Source organism: Bombus affinis, unplaced genomic scaffold, assembly GCF_024516045.1.
Source record: "Bombus affinis isolate iyBomAffi1 unplaced genomic scaffold, iyBomAffi1.2 ctg00000128.1, whole genome shotgun sequence".
Lineage (NCBI taxonomy): Eukaryota > Metazoa > Arthropoda > Insecta > Hymenoptera > Apidae > Bombus > Bombus affinis.
Window position 1 is genome coordinate 305,953 of NW_026108856.1, and position 17,274 is coordinate 323,226.

Consider the following 17,274-nt stretch of genomic DNA (forward strand, 5'->3'; position numbering starts at 1 on the left):
CGTCATTAATATCAATTATTGCAAATACTACTGCAACTATGAATGCAATGACAATCCTTTTAATTCCGTGTGCGAGCTATAGTAGTAGGGCGATTTCTAAATGCCTGTCGATATTTGCCAAATTTTGTGTATTTTACTTATGCAAAGAATAGTATAATAATAATAGTATAGTTTATAAAATTGTGTATCGCTTGCATACCGGAACAAGATGATTTTACTAGTGCATTATCGGAGGGAGTTACATTTTTAATAATTATAATATTTCTAATAATCTATGTGATTGGATTATGTCAAACTTGACACATTTCCGTGGCATTCTGTTTTCCGTAAATTTACTTCAACTGATAGAGTCTGACACAAGGTATACTCCTTCTATCACGATCATTTCTCTTTGCGATCGAGAAATTCCAAAACCGTAATTCAATTTCACCCTACCATATTCCGAATGTCGAGGGCATGGTACTGGTGCCATTAACGGGTCTGAAACTAGCAGATTGAATGTTTCGATCGCAAGTATGAGAGTTATTTTTCAATTGCTCTAAGAGAACGTAATACGATAGTTCTCCTTTCATCTGGGATTGTAGACGATTAAAAAAACACTTTGAGGACTACATCTTTAACACGATACTTGTAACAAGATGATGAGGAAAAGTGGGCGACATTTATAGTGTATCATTCAACAGGTCAAAATATGGCGCTAGACGGAATGAAGGCTATGAGAATCGACGGGCATCGTCGACCACGAAGACGCTCGAATTCTCTCACCCGACCCCGCCGCCGTTCGCGTTCGCGAGATAACCCGCGCCAGGACGGAATGTGCTTCTATCATGCGAGGTTTGGCGATCGCGCCAGGAAATGTAACGCCCCTTGTAAGTGGAAGTCGGGAAACGACACCAGCCGTCCGTAAAAGCGGCGAACGACAACGGCTTAGGATCTCGCCGCATCTTTGTTCTGGACCAGAGAACGAAGACTTCATTCTTAGTTGACAGCGGTGCTGATATCAGCGTTTATCCCCGAAGCAGGCTATCCACGGACGTAAAGAAAACACCGTATGAACTATTCGCTGCCAATGGGACGCGCATCGCAACGTACGGCACTTTAGCGATGGAGCTAAACCTGTCCCTACGCAGAGCATTCAGATGGAACTTTACGGTAGCCGACGTGCAAACCCCCATCATCGGCATGGACTTCCTAAGCCATTACGGGTTGCTCGTGGACGCGCGAAACAAAAGCCTCACCGACACGGCAACTCGAATGTCATCGAGGGGATACACCGACACGACAGACGAAGTGTCCGTTAAGACCATTATCGGCGAATCACCATATCACCAACTCCTGGCAGAATTCCCGGACCTCACCCGCCCACCGATTTTTGGAAAAGAGAAGACTCGACACGGCGTGGTACACCACATCGAAACCACGCCTGGCCCGCCGGTCTACAACAAACCCCGCCGTCTCGCACCTGATCGACTTAAACAGGTAAAGGAGGAATTCGAGCTCATGATCGAGCAGGGTGTGATGCGACCATCGAAAAGCCCGTGGGCATCACCTCTGCACGTAGTGCCGAAAAAGGACGGAAACCTGCGACCATGCGGCGACTACCGCGCGTTGAACGCCCGCACCGTACCCGACAGGTACTCACCGCCGCATATCGAAGACTTCGCGCATTATCTGTTTGGTAAGCGAATCTTCTCAAAGATCGATCTCGTCCGCGCGTACCATCAAATTCCGATCGCGCCCGAGGACATCGAAAAAACCGCGATAGCAACACCGTTCGGCCTCTTCGAAGCAACAAACATGATGTTTGGGCTTCGGAACGCCGCGCAAACATGTCAGCGATTCGTCGACGAAATCACACGTGGGCTCGATTTCGTCTACGCGTACATCGATGATTTCCTAATAGCATCGGACGACGAAAGTCAACATCGCGAACATTTGAAAATTCTGTTCGACCGCCTCAATAATTACGGCGTCGTGATAAACCCCACGAAATGCGAATTCGGCGTGCACGAAATTACTTTCCTCGGATACTCGGTAAACTCCGACGGAATTAAACCGCCGCCCGAACGCGTCGAAGCGATTATAAAATTGTCGAAACCCGCGAACGCTAAGCAGCTACGTAGGTACCTCGGTATGATAAACTTCTACCGACGTTTTATACCGGGGGCCGCAAAAACACTCAAGCCGCTCAATGATTTGTTAAAAGGCGCGAAAAAGGGCAACGCGCCCATAGAGTGGTCGGAACAGGCGGATAACAGCTTTCGCGAATCGCAACGCGCTCTCGCGGATGCCACGATGCTGGCGCATCCGATACCAGGTGCGCCTATCAGCCTCTCGGTAGATGCGTCCGACTACGCCGTGGGAGCGGTATTACAACAACACGCGAATAGCGAATGGCAACCGCTAGGGTTCGCTACGAAATCTCTGACCCCCGCGCAGCAAAAATATAGCGCGTACGATCGCGAACTACTCGCAATATACACCGCAATCAAACACTTCCGACACGCTTTAGAAGGCAGAAACTTCGTAGTATATACCGACCACAAACCTCTTACCTACGCGTTCAGACAAAAGTTAGAAAAGTGTTCGCCGCGACAATTCCGATACCTAGACTACATCGGTCAATTCAGCACAGATATACGTTACATAAAGGGGCTAGATAATAACGTAGCCGACGCTCTGTCGCGCATCGAAGCAATAGGGAAGGCCGTGGACCATCAAACTCTCGCCGCCGCGCAAGAAAACGACAACGAACTAAGCGATATCGTCAACTCCGGTACAACCGCGTTACGGTTAAAGAAGATACGCTTTCCCGGTTACGACGCAGAAATATACTGCGACGTATCAGCCGACATTGTAAGACCGTACGTACCGAAATCTTTGCGGCGCGACGTATTCAATTCGCTCCACGGACTTTCCCACCCAGGGATACGTGCCACGCAAAAGTTGGTGACGTCGCGTTTCATTTGGCCGTCCGTAAACAAAGATTGCCGGACTTGGGCACGACAATGTATCCCGTGTCAACGATGCAAAGTCACCAGGCACGTATCCTCACCCGTCGGAACGTTCGAAACAACAGCAGGCCGGTTCGAGCACGTACACATAGACATTATCGCGATGCAATATTCGCAAGGCTACCGATATTGTCTAACGTGCATAGACCGTTTCTCGCGTTGGCCTGAAGCCATCCCCATCGCCGACATGGAAGCGACAACCGTTGCCTCGGCCCTCCTTTCTACATGGATAGCTCGTTTTGGCGTGCCTGCAAAAATAACAACCGACCAAGGACGCCAATTCGAATCAAACTTATTTAACGAACTGTGCCGGTTGCTCGGCATTAAGCATCTACGCACGACAGCCTATCACCCCGCGTCCAACGGGATGGTAGAGCGTTTACATCGGCAATTAAAGGCAGCAATAAAATGTCACAATACGAGCAACTGGGTAGAAATCCTACCAATTGTTTTACTTGGCATAAGAACCGCTATCAAGGAGGACCTGAACGCGACGGCCGCTGAAATGGTTTACGGCACCGGCATACGATTGCCGACAGAATTTTTCGCACCGACAAAGCAACAGCCCAACTCGGAATTCGCGAACCGTTTAAAGGAGCGAATTGAGAAAATCAGGCCTCGTTCGATTACGCGACACGGCGACAAGAAAACTTTCGTGTTCCGCGAGCTCGAAACATCACCATACGTATTCGTACGCCACGACGCGAGCGGTGGCCCGTTACAACCGCCTTACGACGGACCTTACCAGGTTATACAGCGTGGAACAAAGACCTTCACCGTCAAAATAAACAATAAAAACGTAATAGTCTCCATAGATCGTTTGAAACCCGCTTTTATTGTATCCGACGACATTGAACAACAGCAACGAGAAACCAGCGCAGAAACCCTCGTTACGTTTATACCGCGCAAAACCACAACTACGCAAAACGCCGAGCAGGCACAGCAAAGCGAAGATGACTCAGGAGTTCATCACACCACGCGCGCGGGCAGGAGAGTTCGCTTTCCTGATCGCTTTCAGGCGGGTCTGCGATAAGATAATAGGTCATAACTACCTGCGAGATGTAAGAAAAAAAGATAAACGTTGTCACTGGTAAGGGGGTACTGTAGCGGCACTCGACAGCAAACTTCCCAACGGTTTCTGTCCCGTGCCTCGCTACACAAGGACTCTACCTTGCGAACAGATGATTGCCAGATGTCGATACACTCTCTCCGAATATTTACAGCGAGCCTAAGGACCCGCAATAAATCTTAGGATCCATGCAGCTAAGATTCTCTAAAGGAACAGATAGCCTTTGTCTCAATAGTCCCTACACATACCACCCACTACGGAAATCTGCTTTTCCTCACGTACGACGCTCCTCGCTAGCAACTTTCTCTCAAGGGCAGTTGCCATCTCTTTCCAACCACCAACTCACGATTTAGCCAATTGACAGCGACGTCCATTTCCCTCACCCTCTGAACTAACGCTTTTCTCAACGAATCCGATGATTTCGTATCCTTAGACACACCCAAGCACAGTTTTCCTAAGGAGCATCATCGCGACACAAATTCATTCAATTCTGTCGTGAGCCGCGAGACGAGCGAGAGACGCCATTCCGAAGTGACCGTTGGTAGTTGGCCGTAATAGCGAATCCGAACTTCTCGACATCTGGTACAATCGTTCCGACGTGAATCGCACCGCGAAACGTATCCCACCGAGCTCGAACTTGCAACCGCGAACCGATAATTGTATCGCGTGTTCTACGCACGAGTGTATATCACGAACATAAACTAATAAATTGTTATTGTTAACGATACGAGTGATTATTCTAGACCTATCACGCCCATCACCTCACACAAAAAGATTTACAGCTTATTTTTCAATTCATAAACAATTGAATTTTGCGGTAAAAATTTATGAATTACGGCTTTTTCTCTTTATTTTACTCGAACTTTACGTCCCTTGTTCCTGAGAAAATAAACGACGATAGAATTACCATTGTTATATATTTAATTTCTATTTGACTCAAAATGAGAAACGCGAGATGTGAATAGAATGAAGAGAAAGTTTCATCAGCTGATTCATCGATCTATGCAGCTATCGGTGAATTTAAAATGATTTTCGAATAACTATCCTGGATAAATATTTATTTCGAAAATAATTCGTTAACCAACTATGTATATTAAAAAATAAGCCTCGAATAATATTTTTCTATATAAGCGTTTTTTCATTACCTTCACGTTTGACATGTAATATATAAAATCCTATAAATATCGTCCACAGCTTTAACACCCTGTATATCCTTTTATACCATGGCCAGGGTTGCTTTACGTTTCACTGACTGTTTGAAAACTAAGTTGGACTCTTTTAACGCATGGCACGAAACTCGTCACACGTTGTATTCGCTTCAAACTCGTTCACGAAGTTCAGGCGTAAATCTAGTCTGATTCATGGGACATGGAACATCGCGCTGAAGCTGCAGAGATCTTCGTAAAATTCTACAAACAGGGAATCGAAAGGAATATATTACCAGTCACGAAATCACGAAAGCGTGATGAAATCGTTGGAAATGTTTGTGAAATAACGAGGTTTCAGCGCTTCTGCGACGTGGATAAATTAAACTCAGATGGTGCAATTTCTTTCGAACGCAATCGATTTCGTTCCATTTCTCTTATTTATCAAATCCGTGAAATATCACTTCGACACCACGTTTAACTTCGCCGGTAACGAAGCAAGACAATACGTAGTTTCACAGACGGGAGAATCGTTATGGGGAGCCATAAAGTTTCGAAGAATACGATCGTGCAAGATACGCGACTCAGCTCGTGAAATTTACACATACGTTCATCGATGGTATCGTTACTACGTATAAAACACTGTTTCCTAAGAAGATAAGAAATTCCTTTGGAAATCAAACGATGTAGAACGAGATTTCATTAATTCGTGTGTATCTGCGTTTTACTTTATTAGAAGAGCTAGAACTCCTTTTCAAGTATCGTTAAAGCGATATCGTTAGTATTCGATTGGTATCAGGACATCTATTACACATTCGATTCACGTGGAAATTAAACTGACCAACTCTATCAACTTTCATTGTTCGACTTCTGAAAAATTTTTTCGATAACAGTCGTCTATATTGGTACGAAACTGAAAAAACTTTTAGAAATTGGAATTACGTATTCAGCTTGCCTTCAGAATTATTTGTTCTTTTGAATGCTGCTACTTTACATTATAAACCCTTACATTATGATAGTCAATCTGGAATTATCTTTCCAGCTGTAAATTTTTATATTGAACCATTCGTTCATTTCACCATTAGGTAGTTGAGGACTGCTGCTATACATGTCAACAATAGTAACCTTTTTCCATGGAAAATTGACTTTCTAAACAATTTGTAGCTTCTATTATAGTAGCTTCTATTCTAATTACTTTTGTATTGATTTCTCGTCAGAATATGAAGTTTCGAAATAGCATCGACGAGCATTTTCGAGTCGAACAGTTCTCAACAGCGTCACGCAGGCTGATTCTTTACCACACTTGTCTCAACAAAATTTTTTACATAAAAACTCTGTTCTTTACTAGATGTTTATAATATCTGACAAAAAATCTTATTTTTTTTAATTTAGGAAAAGAGACTAGACAAAAACAATAAATAATTATAATATTTGAACTGAACCAGGAAGTAGGGAAAATACTAAGGGATATTTGGTAAACAGACTTTTATTCACATCGAATTCCCTGATATTAAGTTTCTGGAAAACTGCATATTATATATATTTTTAAAATGTTTGTCCCGAATCCTCATTCAAACGCCGCACTGTAGAAGCTGAGAAAGTGGCCTGCAGACGTGCAAACGTAGCCCGCAAGCGTGCGAACGCGGCCAGCAAATTCTGATTTTTGTCCTAAATCCTCATCTAAATGCCGTACCGTGGAGCGTTCGAAGTTCTCGCTGTCGTTGAGTTTATATCAATTTAAAATGGTAGAAAGGTCATATAGCAACGCGATCGATCTGATTAGTTTTTATTGTGCCGCGGTTCGTTATCGAGCATCCAGATATGGACGCGTGGGTTTTGCATGGGACAAAAGGAACGGCGTATCGGAAAATGAAAAATCACACTATAGCGCAAGGCTTATTCCTTTCCATTTCCAACTAAAATATTTTGAATGATAAATATAAAAGAGACTTATTTATTTATACAACGTTTGAAAATGAAAATAAAATACATAACGCATAGTTACATACATAACGCATAGACGTGGATTTATTCTTTTACAGATGGCTTTGAATTCGAATGTGACGAGCCTGGTCCAGGAGAGTGGGTACATTCCATACATCCATCGCCCGGAAACCTACATAGTACCTGGGATATTTTTAATAATCCTGATAGTGGGTGTATTTGGGAACGGACTGATGATGATTACATTGGGTGCAGATTCGGCTGCAAAAAATACATCCACTATCTACATATTTTCGTTGGCTCTGGGCGATATTTTGGTAAGAAAGTACAATATGTGTATATATTATCTCTAATGTATCATTTAAGACCGACGTTAAAAAAAAGGATCTCTGACGTCGAATAAAATGGAAAAAGATTTCGTGCACGTTTGAGAAACGTTCAGATGGACAAGACGTGTCGAAAGTTTCCTCTCGTAAAATATAAAATGTATTCAAAATTTCATAGCATAAATTTTGTAAAAACATATTTCTACATGAATAATTAACTGGGTAGAATTAAACTAATCTACTATTATTCTTGCAAGCCACAATCAAAAGATTCATCAGCTTACTAACACGGAAGGGATAAATATTTAATTGTACTTCTTGTGGTTATGATTCATACATCTTGAAAAAGCCATCTGCTACCCATTGTATTCCGCGTCTAAATATATATAATAAATCAAAATGAATGTCCAATAAGTTGGAAATAAATTGCGACAAAGCTGGAATGGTAAAAACTAACAATCCATGAATATTCCGAATATAGATGAGAAAAATCTTTCCTTCCTTCGTCGGGATCCTTTTTTTTACATTTCGATTTCCCGTCAATCGGAAAATGTTGCTAGGACCCCATGTCATTTGTATCCCGGCAATATATCGAATTTATTCAGACTGTCGGATCGCGCGTATAAATCTGTCGCGAGCGAACATCAGAACATCCGGTACTTTCTCCGTCATCGATTTCGCGTAGAATGTAAGTAGGTACGATAACGCACGAAAGCATCTGAGGGCCCATCGTAGAAAATTTGTCTGGATATATATTATGACAGTTTTATTGTCTTTACCGACTGTCGTGGTTATATTGATAAAATGTATTATATCGTACAAATACGCAGACATTACTCTTTATTATCACATATAATATAGAAGAATTTAAGTCTCCTAGAAATGTATAATTATTCTTGTATAATACAATATATTTTTATATGATATAGCGATTTCTGTGAATTGTATGCTTGAAATAAATATCTTGTAACTTCTATACATGTTTTTTAGTTTGTTACATATATTATCAATATGATCATAATGGTCTAGTAACGAAATTTCAAAATTTTTTCTATCACACACGTAATACGTTCATAAAAATCTCTAGTGTATTTTCGAGCTATCGCGGGGAGACGCGGTCGTTAGAATACGCGTCAACGGGAGTCGTAAATTCCCGTTACGATTAGAATGATCGACACCACGAATAGTTCGATCCCCGTATTTCGATTAAGATAATAGGGGTGATTCAGGTATGATAACACTGTGGCTCACAGAGTTAAAATATATATTTCCAACACTTAGTATACACGATTGAGTAGATATAAACACTTAATAACTTATCACGCTGCGATCATATAGATATGAAAGTAGCACGGTATGAGACTTAATGTTAGAAGTTAGGCGTTAGATCTTTGACAGTGGTAGGAAATTCTGAGAGATATAGGAACGGTGAGAGTTATGCAGGAACTCTAGTCACCGTGAGAGACGATGGAAAACACTGAAGCTTATTCTAATGTGAATACGGAGGAAAGCTTGGTATGGGTGTGCCCTTTGAACGAAGAACGCGGATTCGTTGCTTACATTTTTAGTTAGTAAAGTGAGGGCAATAATCCGCGATGTCGATTGGTTGGGACCAATGTTAGGAAGGAAGAGAGGAGGAAGAAACCTCCTACCAACTTGGGTCCTAGGCGACATTGTTTACAGGGAAACTCAGATTTTTCGTTAGGTATATCTCCGCTTTCTTCGTAATTCTTAAGAGCACATAATAAACCCAAGGACCTTTCTAAAAACCGGCCGAAAACTCTTCTGGAATTAGAAAGTCTTTTCTGGCAAACAGATGTGCTTAGGCCATGTGTGCGAACAATGCAGCTAGAATTGCAACTTTATAGTGGGTCCTTGGGCCTATGGAGTGTTAGAAGGACGGCAGGTAGACCGCTGGTTGGCAAGCCGCGCGGGATGGCGTGCAGATGTGTTGCGCGACAGAACATCTAGAAATATTCAAATATTTTCATAAATAATTTCTAAAAGAAGCACATGCTATATGAGACCTTGAATCAGACGTTAAAATTCCGTTGTTCTGGACACGTAATCGTGGACCAATAGCGAGTTCGATTATAAACGCGCTTATTTTCGTGGATATCGAGCTTACTTTATGATATATGTAGCTATACATCTTGATCCATGGACAATTTATAGCCGGACGGAGAATAATCAAAGATTAATGCGATCCATACGATATCATCTGTGAAAATCATAAATAAATATTTTCTCGATTATAGTGTTCGAACGATCATGCTTAAACAAAAAGAAAATGTGTATTTCACGATTAACACTGAGAAAAAAGTGCAACACCATAATTGAGTGTTCGATCATACGACGAAATTTGTACATCCCGCATGAAATTGCAGAAAATTCGCTTAATCTACATTTTTTATTATAATATTCAATACAAAACGTTCCTGTTAATATCCCCCTTTTATCTCGAAATTCATCAGAGACGTCCGTATTACAGACGAAATTTAGCGAGTTAATGAGGGAATCTTTTTTTCGCAAATTGAGTGAACGTTACACAGTATGATAAAAGGACGTGGGATGTGAATTCATCACGAATAATTTTAATAGATTTTTCTGTATCATAATCGCGGATTGTTTTTATTTTAATTTTCTCGATAACAATGAATCCTGATAAATGTTTTCCTAATAATTTTACTATATGCTCGATGCCGTACAAATATAATATCAAGTATTGTTTATTTTATCGCTCTCACCTATCGAAATGTCGAAGGCGTCGTTTTCAACGAAACAGATTTTCAAACGTTTCCCATATATTCGTAGAATTCAATCAAATTTCGCAAAATTACAGAAAAATATTCAAATAAAATTTCGATAAAGGGTTTTCAACGAAACAGATTTTAAAACGTTTCCCATATATTCGTAGAATTCAATTAAATTTCGCAAAAGTACAGAAAAATATTCGAATAAAATTTCGATAAAGGGTAGATTGAATAACACGAGTACAATTGACCGTGGAAATACAATACAATAAAATACACGTGTATATTTTTAATTTTAATTTTCGGTTATTTCAGGTGATCCTAACGAGTGTACCACTCACGTCTGTTATATTCACATTCGATTCATGGCCGTGGGGACAGACAGTTTGCAAATTATCGGAGTGCGTCAAGGATATTTCAGTCGGTGTCTCAGTTTTCACTCTGACCGCGTTATCAGCCGAGAGGTAAGTTGTCAAACCCAGTTACGGTTGAGGAAATTGTTGTCTCAGGGATAGGCTGGTCGTCCTAACTTTAGTGAAGTTCCGCCCCATTAATGGACCAATCGACTCTTTAATCAGTAATCGAAATGAAATCTCAAACGTCCAATTTCCTTTTCGCTATTAAGAAAATCAATTAATTTACATTAATAAGAAAGTTCAACGTTAAAATAAAGTATAACTGAAGAATTCATTTAATCAGACATCATTTAATCTTAACCCTGCAATACTGCATTTATAAACAATCCAATTAACGCTATATTGAAAATTACATATCATTTTATTAACACAACGCTTATTTCCAACAAACGATACGTTGCTAAATAATTTTGATTTCTTCCATGTCAAATAATTATCAGGATCTATCTGCATATTTGAATTAGTATCGTTAGTGACGTTTAATAAAACAGAAGGCGTTAAACACCCTTGTCCAATAGTAATAAATTTAGTAATAAAGCAAATAAAATAAAATAATAAATAAATTGTAAAACAGAAATCTATATATAATCTAAGATTTCTATCTTGCCAACATATTAATATTACAGTTGGTACATTTGTTGCACGAGACAGCTCGGAACGTATAAATAACAACCATTTCTCAACAGTAATAAATACACGCACAACAGCCATCTGTAAATGAAACATTTAAGTGGGGTATAAATTACTCCGTTCTATAGTATTTCAGGGTTAAGGTTTCAATAAAAATTGATTTACAAATAAAAGAAAGATATGCTCGTGTTGCATCGTAGGTACTACGCGGTCGTAAATCCTCTTCGGCGCCATGTAGCCGGGATGAAAGCAGTACCATTGGCGCTACTAATAGCTTGCCTTATTTGGGTGCTGGCGATTGTTTTGTCGATGCCTGCTGCTCTCTTCTCTGACGTGATGGACGTCGACATAACAACTAACTCCAGCATCCACATCTGTAACCCTTTCCCCGTGGAATTAGGCGAGTATCTCACACGCTGAAATATTGGACATTTCTCCGTGTTTTCATTTCACACCCACGAAGTCGTATTAATTTATTTCTCGTTCTGAAACGCAGGGGCAAGCTATAGGAGAGGGGTGGTGCTGTTCAAGTTCCTGGCCTATTACATCATTCCCCTATTCATCATATCAGCATTTTATTTTCAAATTGCACGACACCTTCAACTGTCCACCAGGAACATGCCCTGCGAATTATCTGCAATGCAGCGGCTGGAGCAAATTCGATCACGCAGAAAGGTAGAGTGAATCGATATTATTATGAAATTATACAATTTTCAAGTAAATCTAATTTTGACACAAAAGTTCTATATTTGGTATACAAATATTTGGTATACAGGTATACCAGTGAAAAGGTGTAGAACAGAGAAATTGAAATTGCTACCTGTATGATATTTTTATGAAATTACACTGCTTATATATGCAGTCAGCTTGGAAATAAATTTAAATTGTAATAAATTGTTACTTAGACTGTGATGTAAATTGAGTTATAGCTATAAATTATTTACTTTGAAAAAATTTCACGCTCATCATGTACCCGAGTAACAAGGTGCAAGAAGAAGCGGAATTAATTTAGCGCAAATCTCGAGTCGATGGTGCAATTGTTATAAACTATACTTTACTTACGCAATCTTCGATACGATCAATAATAAGATTATGTAATACGATCTTAAGCCAATATACGGTTAAGCATCGATGAAACAAGTCTAGTCCAACAACTAGAAGAAGGCGTTCCATAACTTCCGGGATAGAATGCTAATTATAAATCATTATAGATCGGGATATTCTCTGGCAATATCTTTAGCATGTAATCCAATTTCACTTTCCGTATTGTATTTGAATGAAAAGTGACGGTCGATCATCTTAAAGTACATCGACGTATCAATGACCAATGAAGTTTCTTCAACGAGCCAACTCTACGTCTTCCTCGTTTCTGTTGTATATAAAACAATAATTTATTTGAAAACTTCGTACACAATTTAAGATGAATATCGTTCGCATATTTGATCAAGTCTTTCGACCAATTATTATTTCAATCGAAATGTATTCCTTTTTATGCAACGTGAGTACAATGGCTTGATCTAATACACCAAGTCAGTGTATTAAAATACTCGATAACAGAAAGTCTTTGTTGTCTGATTTAAAAATCACTTCACAGGCGGCTCGATATTCTGATTCACTTCGACTAATTCGATAGAAGGTGGCATCGAAGCGTGTCTAGCGAAGATACGACAGAACCTTCAATAACCACGGTTCTTACTTCTACTTTTCCAATGTTTTCATCCGTCAAATGCATTCAACCGTTCTCTATTCCATTTTGATAACAAAGAGCCATTTCGTAGTAGTAATAACGGTAGCTATGTTTCGTGAAAATAGAGTTTCGAGATTAATACAATTTCATGGAACAATTCGGACAAATAATATAATCGATTGGCCTATAAATACAGCGATGACAAATCACCTCTAGATAACGGCTGAGAATTACGCCTGGACGAGAGATTCGATTTAACTACTATCCGCTGGCAATCCATACCAAGACACGCTGTATGCGAATCAAAATGATCCATTCGCTCGAACGACTACGAGTTATCGCCTCTTTATTTTTCGTAGATGCTAGAACGCCTGCACTCTTCCCAGATTTGTTCCTCGGCTGTGAAAAGACTATTTCTCTTGGCGACGTTTTCTTCCAGCTAATCTCCATTTATCTTTCTGATAAAAAAGACTTCTGCGAAAGAAGTTAAATATCGAACTTGAGAATTTATTTAACGTAATATTTCAAAAGCTGAGGCAAAGGCGTATTATCTAACGACAACGGTGTCGAGACGTTGAAAGCATATTTACAGGATCAATTGAGCGATGACTAAATCTGCTAAGGTCGCGGTCGATCTGAGGCAGATACCTGCGAAATCTTATTATAGATATTGTAGTATCGGGAAAAAGGGATAGGATTAGGATAATTTAGATTTGTAAAATTCTCCTAATACTATTTATTTAAGATAAGTAAAAATAACAGAGATTAATTGGACAGAGAACGATAAATGTTCAACTTGAACTAAAACACAAAAGCATTCTATCCCGGAAGTTATGGAACGCCTTCTTCTAGTTGTTGGACTAGACTTGTTTCATCGATGCTTAACCGTATATTGGCTTAAGGTCGTATTACATAATCTTATTATTGATCGTATCGAAGATTGCGTAAGTAAAGTATAGTTTATAACAATTGCACCATCGACTCGAGATTTGCGCTAAATTAATTCCGCTTCTTCTTGCACCTTGTTACTCGGGTACATGATGAGCGTGAAATTTTTTCAAAGTAAATAATTTATAACTATAACTCAATTTACATCACAGTCTAAGTAACAATTTATTACAATTTAAATTTATTTCCAAGCTGACTGCATATATAAGCAGTGTAATTTCATAAAAATATCATACAGGTAGCAATTTCAATTTCTCTGTTCTACACCTTTTCACTGGTATACCTGTATACCAAATATTTGTATACCAAATATAGAACTTTTGTGTCAAAATTAGATTTACTTGAAAATTGTATAATTTCATAATAATATCGATTCACTCAACCTTTCTGCGTGATCGAATTTGCTCCAGCCGCTGCATTGCAGATAATTCGCAGGGCATGTTCCTGGTGGACAGTTGAAGGTGTCGTGCAATTTGAAAATAAAATGCTAATATGATGAATAGGGGAATGATGTAATAGGCCAGGAACTTGAACAGCACCACCCCTCTCCTATAGCTTGCCCCTGCGTTTCAGAACGAGAAATAAATTAATACGACTTCGTGGGTGTGAAATGAAAACACGGAGAAATGTCCAATATTTCAGCGTGTGAGATACTCGCCTAATTCCACGGGGAAAGGGTTACAGATGTGGATGCTGGAGTTAGTTGTTATGTCGACGTTCATCACGTGAGAGAAAAGAGCAGCAGGCATCGACAGAACAATCGCCAGCACCCAAATAAGGCAGGCTGTTAGTATCGCTAATGGTATTGCTTTCATTCCGGCTACATGGCGGCGAATAGGATTTACGACCGCGTAGTACCTACGATGCAACACGAGCATATCTTTCTTTTATTCGTAAATCAATTTTTATTGAAACCTTAACCCTGAAATACTATAGAACGGAGTAATTTATACCCCACTTAAATGTTTCATTTACAGAGTGATTTGAGTGGAATAAGACTTTTGTGTTTTAGTTCAAGTTGAACATTTATCGTTCTCTGTCCAATTAATCTCTGTTATTTTTATTTATCTTAAATAAATAGTATTAGGAGAATTTTACAAATCTAAATTATCCTAATCCTGTCCTTTTTTCCGATACTACAATAATGAAACAAACAAATATCTTGTGATGTAGTTATGATATTAGCAAACAATTTTTTAAATATTGTTTTTGTAATGTAAAGAAGGCAGAACCGTACAAAGTATAGAATCAAAACATAATGGACGTGGAAATCGATATTTTTACTGATTTTGATTTTTTGTTACTATCATAGAAAATAATAATTCTTTAAAATTGGTTTACAAACCGGAATCGATATGTAACAGTTTTCGTGCCTCGTTCTGCCTTTTTACGTTTTTACAGTTAATTCAACCAGACACAAAGTTAACACCTAGAACTTTTCGTCAGGTGAGTCCAGCAGCGAGGAAGACCTGACAAATGAAGTTCTTCGCAAAGTGTTCGAGAATCTTCCCGGAACACCCGACTCCGTTGAAACAATCATGAACCGAGTGACTAACAGCAAATTAAATAAGCCTCAATTCGACGCGATTCACGGTAAAAAGATTCAACTGTTGGGTTATGACACCTGTCGCAGAGCTACAGTGGGGTTCATGAAGAATGTTGTTCCCGAAACGAAATGGTATGTAAACTCGAAGTCGTCTCAATCGAATTACTCTGCCTTTCGTCTGGGGATTTATTCGAGGAACGAGCCGAGAATGGCGCATTGTAGAACTGGTTTATGGAAAAGTACTTCGTCTCACGACCAGGAGATTCAAGACAGAATGCTGAGAAGCTTGGACCTCCATTTGGCGAGTAAACAAAGAGATTATACTGCCAAATTGATACTGGGGATTATACTGCCAAATGGATACTCGGGCATTTAAAATGGATACTGATTTTATTGAATCTCGTCGTTTCTCATTGAAACAATGGTGAAACTTTATGAAATATTTGTACTTTTGCTGATTTTTTAAGATTTGTGGTTAAGACTTTGTCTAAGCTTCCATCAGGGTCTTGAATAGTAAACTGCGAATATTTATTCAAATTCATAGTTTTATGGATACTGCTGAAGGAATGCAACCTAAGCAGAAACTTGCTTTACTAAATATTCTAACGACTACTCTATTTTGCGTACTTTATATATTTTTGCATATTACGTACGTTCATAAGTTTCTCACAAATGCATGTTCGCAGTTTACTTGATAATCACTTTTTATCTAGTCAAACTTATTCAAAGCTGTACCTGTTTCTATTGAATCATTCTAGTCATACACACGAGTCATTGAATGTTAATTGCGGAAGTTATGTTAGGCCTACACGGCCTAGAGTCTCCTACCGCTCTCACAGTATTCAGAAGTCCGACAGCTCCTACAGCTCTCAAGGGCCTAGAGCTCCTATAGCTCTTCTTCTCTCATCTAAGAATAATCCTTCTTTTCGTTATCTGTATCTTAATCAACGGCGTTACTACTTTGTGTGATTGTATAAAGTGTTGGAAATATACATTATTATAACTCTGTGACTCCCAGTGTTATACCGCAACAACTACCCCGATTATTCTAACCGAAATACGGGGATCGAACTATTCGTGGTGTTGATTATTCTAATCGTAACGGGAATTTACGATTCCCGTTGACGCGTATTCTAACGACCGCGTCTCCCCGCGATAGCTCGAAAATACAATACACAATTAAAAAACAAACAAACAAAGGAGTTTAAAAGGTATTAATACGACTTAACATTTAGAACGCTGTATAATTTTTTATGTCGATTCCCGCATAGCAAAAGAGAAAAGAAAGAACGCCAGAATGTTCAGCAATGAATGGACTAGATAACTTGTGCCATTTGTATACTTGTATAGAAAATTAATTTGCCCTCTGCCGTACTTAGTTCATCTCAGAATAAATTAGTTCCGTAAGGCTTATTTATTTTTTATTCTATTCACATTTTACGAATCCTCGAGCTTGTTCTGGATAAATAGATTGCTCGGAGATTTCCACGTGATGCCTAATAAAATATTATGCATGTTTATGCGGTCCACGAGATAGAATATAACTCTAAGTGAAACGTAACAGTATATCGACAGAAGCAGGCACCATTCGATATCGATTTTTTTTCTTTCTTAATCGCCTCTGTTGATTATTTCTCGCGCTTTCCTTCGTAGAGAAAAATACTTTGCTCGAATGTTTGACATTTCTTAATGAGACCGTAGCACAGTATACCGCTAATTTTGTGCGTAGAAATATACATCTATCGTTCGAACACTCATACACACTCGAAAAATACAATATTCGTTATTTCTTTGTT

General features: G+C 39.3%; 1 protein-coding gene across 1 annotated transcript in view; it reads right to left on the reverse strand.

Moving 5' to 3' along the window:
* The window catches only part of LOC126927529 (6-phosphofructo-2-kinase/fructose-2,6-bisphosphatase-like), a 129,539-nt gene that overhangs the window by 97,917 nt on the left and 14,348 nt on the right, over window positions 1–17,274 (reverse strand). The window lies entirely within an intron of this gene.